The following is a 7,512-nucleotide window of genomic DNA, read 5'->3' as shown; positions in this document are numbered from 1 at the left end:
GAAGGAGCCTAAATGTCCATCACCTGACGAATGGATCAAGAAGATGTGGTATATATTCACGATGGAGTACTACATGGCAATGAGAGGGAATGACATATGGCCTTTTGTAGGAAAGTGGATGGACCTTGAGGGTGTCATGCTGAGCGAAGTAAGCCAGGCAGAGAAGGACAGAAACCATATGTTTGCACTCATAGGTCTAACAGGAGAAACCTAATGGAGAACCAGGGGGAGCAGAGGAGGGAGAGAGAGTTGGGGAGAGAGAGGAATGCAAAACTTGAGAGACTATTGAATGCTGAAAATGAACTGAGAGTTGAAGGGGAAGGGGGAGGGGGGAAAAGAGGTGGTGGTGATGGTGGAGGGCACTTAAGGGGAAGAGTACTGGGTGTTATATGGAAAACAATCTGACAATAAAATATTATGGAAAACAATATGATATTGATTAAAGAAACTGAAGTTGGCACAAATGAATGGAAAGATATACCATGACCATGGATTGCCAATGTCCAATTTACCCAGAGCAATAACAGATTTCATACAAGCCCTATCAAAATACCAATGTTATTTTTCATAGACACTGAACAAAGAATCCTAAAATTTGTATGGAAACACACACAAAAAAATCCCAAATAGCCAAAGCAATCTTGAAAGAGAAGAATGAAGCTAGAGGTCTCACACTCCCTGATTTTAAACTATACTTCAAACTTATCATAATAAAAACAGTACTGAAATGGAAATAGACATATAGATCAATGAAATAGAAAAGAGATCCCAAAAATAAATATCCATGCATATTGGTATCTATGACAAAGGAGGCAAGGATATATGATAGGGAGAAGACAGTCTCTTTAATAAATGGTGTTTGGAAGACTAGACAGCTACATGCAAAAGAATGAAACTGGATGACTAACTTGAATTTAAGACATAAAACCATTCAACTCCTAGAAGAAAGCACAGGCAGTAAGCTCGTTGACATCAGTCTTAGCAATATTTTTTGGACCAGTCTTCTTAGGCAAGGACAAAAATGCTAAAACAAGAAGGATTACATTGAACTAAAAAGGTTTTGTAAATATCACCAAAACAGAAAGCACTTACTAAATGGGAGAAGATATTTGCAATTCATACATTTGACAAGGGGTTAATATAAAGAACTTACACAACTTAATATAAGAAAACCAAGTAACTCAATTAAAAATTGGGTGGAGGACTTGAGTAGACATTTTTTCAAAGAAGACACACAGATGGCCAACAGACACATGGAAAGGTACTCAACATCACTAATCACCAGGGAATTGCCAATCAAATATTACCTCACACCTGTCACATTGGCTATTATCAAAAAGACAAAAAAAAAAGTGTTGGCAAGGATATGGAGCAAGGCACCTTTGTACACTGTTGGTGGGAATGAAAATTGGTGCAGTCACTATGGAAAACAGTTTCGAGATTCCTCCAAATATTATAAAGAGAACTACTATAACCCAGCAATTCTACTTCTGGACATTTATCTGAAGAATACAAAAATACCAATTCAAAGAGCTATATGCACACCCTATGTTCATTGCAGCATTATTTTACAATAGCCAAGATGTGGGAGCAACCTAAGTGTTCATCAATAGATGAGTGGATAAAGAAGAAGTGAGGTGTGTGTGTGCCTCTGTGTGTGTGTGTGTGTGTGTGTATGTGTGTGTGTGTGTGTGTGTGTAATGGAATATTACTCAACCATAATAAAGAAACATTGCCACTTGCAGCATCGTGGATGAATCTAGTGGGTATTATAATAAGTGAAATAAGTAAGACAGAAAAAGAAATACCATATGACTTTACTTCTATGTGAAATCTAAAACAAAACAAAACAAAAAACAAAGAACAAGGATGCCTGCCTGACTCAGTCAGTAGAACATGTGACTCCTGATCTTGGGGTTGTGAAGTTTGTGCCTCATATTGGGTGTAGAGATTACTTAAAAATAGAATACATATTTTTTTAAAAACAAAGAACAAAACAAAACAGAAGAAGACTCATATATACAGGAAACAGACTATTGGTTACCAAACTGTTTAGGGCAAGTGAACTAGTTGAAGGAGATTAAGAAGTACAAACTTCCTATTATAGAATAAATATATCATGAAGATATAATGTATAGCATAGGGAATAGAGTCAATAATGTTGTAATAGCTTTTGTCTGGTGATAGATGTATGGTAATAACTTTTGTATGGTAACTATACTAATCATGGGGATAATTTTGTAATGTATAAAAATAACAAATCACTATGATATACACCTGAAACTAATAGGATATGTATGCCAATTATACTTAAATTTTAAATTTCTCTTCAAAAGACAAGAATTGGAACCATGTTTGGTGATGGATGTTAACTAAACTTATTCTGGTAATCATTTTACTATATATGTCACATATATATATATACATGAAAACATGTTGTACATCTAAAATGAATGTAATTTAGGTTACTATATCTCAATTTAGAAAATAAAGAACATATAAATGAATAAATATAATTAAAGCTCATTAAATAAGGAATCTAAAGTTCATACTAGTGCTAATAAACTAAGAAGCCAACTTCCAGTAAAATGTAAAAGGAATAATAGAAATTAAAAAATAACAATTTTGTAAAAATCATAGAAATAATTGAATCAAAAAAATTGTCAGCGGATGCTAGAATTAGTTAAAAGGTTGAAACGGATGGTCACTACATATCTCCCCATAAATTACTAATTACAAATCAGGAAATGGTAATTTTACTCTTGTGGAATCTGGCAGACATGACCAGTAGTGGTCAGGGTTCAACCAGAAGAGTAGAGAAGGGGCTGAGTTTCTGAACCAAAGGTCTGAGTTCTCTTCACACTCAAGACTGGGAAAGTTTAATGAAAGCAAGAAAAGAAAGGCTTCTTCATAGTACCTTGACTGGAGCCAGAAAACAACCTGCCTCACTGACCCACAGAGGCAGAGACTCATGCCTTCTACTGCTTGTGAATCTTCCACCACTTAAGAAATACAAGCCAATTTAAGGAGACAAGAGACAGAACTGCACACTTATGAGGGACCAGCATTTAGAGAGAAGAATAAGCAAATATTCAGAATAAATCCTTTACTAATTACAATGCTAGAAGGGACAGACAACAGCTTGAGTCCAAAAATAACTAGAACACCCCCCAAAATATTTTCTGGGACTAATAATATGATTTGTTGAACTAAAAATTTACAAGAAATGTACTTGAGGGTAAGGTAAGACTATAGGATAGGATGGCCTAGAACATCAAGTCAAAGAAATAACCCCAAACTTAGAAATATTATATTATAGGACGACATACATTCCAGTAAAATTCTTGAACTCCAGGAACAAAGATAAATCTTATAAACTCCCAACGGGAAAGTTCAAGTTATTCTCAAAGGGTAAATAATGTGACTTGTGTCAGACTTCTCATCTGTTGTTTTTCTTGGTCGTTTTCCAAAAATTTGTTTTCATTTGGTTCTGTTCCTGACTAACAGAGTGACTGGCCTTCATTTCTAGGTTCTTCAAGAATGGTGTTAGCAAGTGCCAGCTGGAACAATAAAAGACATTGCCTATAACAGAGAAACTTGATTGCCAAGGAATGTAAATTACCTTAAACTTGCAGTGTCTCCCATAAACAGATGTAACGGGCATATTGGGACTCGTGTAGGAATCAGATATCCCTCCATACAGTGTACACTTATTCTTGGCAGGAGTGCTTTAATGTCTAACCAAGAATTTTAATTTATTCATTTTGCTTCAGAGTGTTGATCATTGTCCTGGTATTGCAGACTTTAAAGTTGTTTCTTTACCATATTGCCTCTTCTCTTTAAGCTCTGTGGGATCATCTTTAACATTCAGAGATAATAGAGTGCCCACTGAAAAGCCAAAACAAGGCCCTTGGTAACCATTCAAGTTCACCATAAGAATCAAAATGAGAACACTAATGTGGAGAGACTTAAAAGAGATCATGATAGCAAAGCCTTAATACAATAAAAATTGTACCATAACCTTGAATCTATATTTGTTCAAGAAAGTATCCCTTGGACTTTTCTAAGTGTTTAAGCAGGGTGCAAGAATGTGTAGTTACCTTTGGTTGAGGTCATTTCCATTCTTTTCAGCTCTCTGCTTCAAATTATTTTCAGCAGTGTGAGTCACCAAAACATTTACCAAGAGTGATTGGGTTTAGGATATTAGAAATTTTTAGTGGAAAGCTGGAGGGAAGGGTAATAGTATTAGTAGCATTGACAGTCAACTATAAGGAATATGACCTAAGAATCTTAAACTCAGCCAAGATAATTATTTGCTTGTCAGAGTGAAAGAATGATGTTTGTAAGTACTCAGGATTTCAAGGATCCCACCACACACATAATAGATTTAAGGATAATACTTGAGGAAATGTTCTAAAGAACAAATGAATCAGAGATTTCATGGTAGAATATGATGAAGATAAAGAAGAAAGGATGTACAACAAATTTTCATCTTTTTCTCTTTCCCCCTCTTTAACAATCTTTGTCATATATGTATATTAAGATCTAAATGGATTATGGTCATCTCTGGGAATATACTACTAGGAATGACAGAGACTGGATACTCTTGTACATTTTTTATGGCAATATGAGGTATTGCAGCCTTTTCTGAATGCCATCTGACCATATTTGTTAAAACTTAAAGAATACATACCATTCTACTGCATGTTTCTGAACCTTAGAATCTAGTACATAGATATAAAAACACAAATATGTAAGGCTATGTTTACACATGTGTTTGTACAACAGATGGTCATTACTGAACACTGTCATGACCACACCATTTGTGTACAGCTGACATCTATATGTCATATATATATCCCCCCATATATTTATAGATGTTTCACTAGATAGTGAAACTTATGGCTGTTGTGTTCCATGTCGTACTGATCACTCCAGGATATATACACACATACCGCCAGAAATTGAAGTGATTATTAGCAGTGTGCTACCAGTAGACATTATCACTCTGATTTCTGGAAGTATATACAATGAGAAGTAATATTTTTACTTTAACTTGCATCCTAACTACTAGTAAAACATAGCAGTTTTTAATATATGGACTAACTAATATATGTGTGTGTATATATATATATATATATATATATATATATATACATATATACATATACACACAAATATATATATATATATATATATGTTTGTAGTAGCAAAAAGAAAAAACCCTACAGGTAATATGAGTGTCCATTAACAGAGAATGAATGGATGAATGAATAAATGATACATCCATGTTGTAAAATATTTTGTAGCCATTTAAGTTTTATACTATTTATAAAAACAAGGTAAGTAGTGTTAACAGAGGCTGTTAGTAGCCACTCATTATATTCATTCTTCCTTTTCTCCACTTCCTTTATATAATAGGATACTATTATACTGCAGGTGTTTGAGAGTGAGTGGGAGGGGTGTGTGTCTGAGAGGGGCAAATGTCCAAGAGGGCATATGAAAGTACAAAATGGATCCAGTTAAGCCATTACATATTCTAGCTGCCTTACGTTAGAAATGGTCATATCACTAGGTTCTGATTAATGATAATATAGGTAGAAGTTGTTGGATAGACTTTATGAGAAATAGCTCCAAAAATTGTGAGCCATCTTCTCCTTCTGCCAATTAATGGAATCTAGAATTATGCTCCCACCATAGACAATTAGAACACTGGAGAAAATGTTTTCTAGAAAAGTTTTCCAGACATTGGAAGCTCAGAACTGTGGTCCATAAGAGAAAATAAATATTTGAAGTGATGAAGCACTGGGGTGGCTCAGTCAGTTAAGCATCCAACTCCTGGTTTTGGCTCAGGTCATGATCTCACTGTTCCTGGGTCTGAGCCCCACATTAGGCTCTGTGCTGACAGTGTGGAGCCTGCTTGGGATTCTGTCTCCCTGTCTCTCTGCCCCTACCCACTCCATGCTCTCTCTCTCAAAAATAAAATAAACATTAACAACATTTCTTTAAAAAGAAGAGGTGACATATTATATATATAATCAATGTCACATATATGTATATATATGTATACATATATAAACATGTGTGTGTGTGTGCATGTGTGTATAGCACAGAGAGGAAACCCAAAGCGCCGAAAATTGCTATGTTAAGGAAAAGAGACCACAGTTCAAAGAACCATGAATTTTTTTTTTTGCATAGAACACCTGAGAGGAGGGAGACACATGTAGAAAGAGCTAAGGAATCAATAACTGAATAAAAATGTATGCATGGTAGGGTAAACTTCCATAGCCAGGGGAAAAAAGGTTTCAAATAAACAACAGTGGCTAGGAAAGAGACAAACAATTTCTATAGATCACTCTGGATAGGAGATCACTGTAGCAAGAGGAAAGATGGAGAAACCTTACTGAGTATGCAGGGTATTCAGTAGAAACCTCAAAAAAGCCATGCCTTAGAAGGGGGGGGGGCAAGTTAGTCCTAGAGCAAAACTATTGTAGACTTGCCCTAAAAGAATGTTAAAACTAGCCCTAAAGAACCAAATTGAACAGGAGTAATTTAACTACTGGTGAGAACCAAGTTGAATAATCTTTAAAAACAAACAAACAAAAGCCAACAACAACAACAACCAACAATGTATAATTTACAATGCCCAGCTTCTGTACATAGAGGAAGAAAATACAACCCATAACCAGTCAAAAATCAAAAAATAGTAACAAATTCTGAAATGAAACAGATGATAGAACTAGCAGGCAAAGATGTTAAAAGAGATTATAAATATACTCATGTTCAAAAATATGTGAAAGAAACAAGCATAAGAAGAAAAGTTGGAGATTTAAGTATAAACAGAATGCCTAGAGATGACAAATAAAATGGCAGAAATGGAAATTTTACTGGATATGATTAATAGCAGGTTAGAGACTGCAGAAGAAAATATCATTGAACTTGATGACATAAAAATTGAATTTATCCAAAATGAACCAAAGAGAAAAAAAAGACACCCTCTCCCAAAAAAACTCTGATTTGTGGAACAATGTTGAAGTTACAGTATATCCAAAAGTGTTTCAGAAAGAGATAAGAGAGAGACTGAGGCAGGAAAATATTTGAAGAAATATTGGCTTAACAGTTTCTTTTGGGAAAGTTATAAACACACAGAATGAAGAATCTCAATGAACTCTAACACACACACACACACACACACACACACACACACACACACACACCATCTCCAAACAACCCCAAGTCATACCACAATCAATTACTGGAAACTAACCAACTAGAAAAAGACACTGTATATATAGGAAAGATAAGAACTTTTACAGACTTCTCATCAGAAACACTCTAAGTTAAAAAAACAATGGAACAGCAATTTCCTTTCTATGTAGAATTTTCTATCCAGTGAAGTTATACAGAAATAAGACTAGGGGAGGAGGGACCATGATGGTGAAAGAGCATGGAAGTTTTGTTTTTACATCTCTAGTCCCTGAAATGCAGCCAGATCAATACTAAAGCATCTTG

This window comes from Suricata suricatta, chromosome 8 (genome assembly GCF_006229205.1).
Source record: "Suricata suricatta isolate VVHF042 chromosome 8, meerkat_22Aug2017_6uvM2_HiC, whole genome shotgun sequence".
Lineage (NCBI taxonomy): Eukaryota > Metazoa > Chordata > Mammalia > Carnivora > Herpestidae > Suricata > Suricata suricatta.
The sequence above is the reverse complement of the archived record's forward strand: the minus strand, read 5'-3'. Positions refer to the sequence as shown.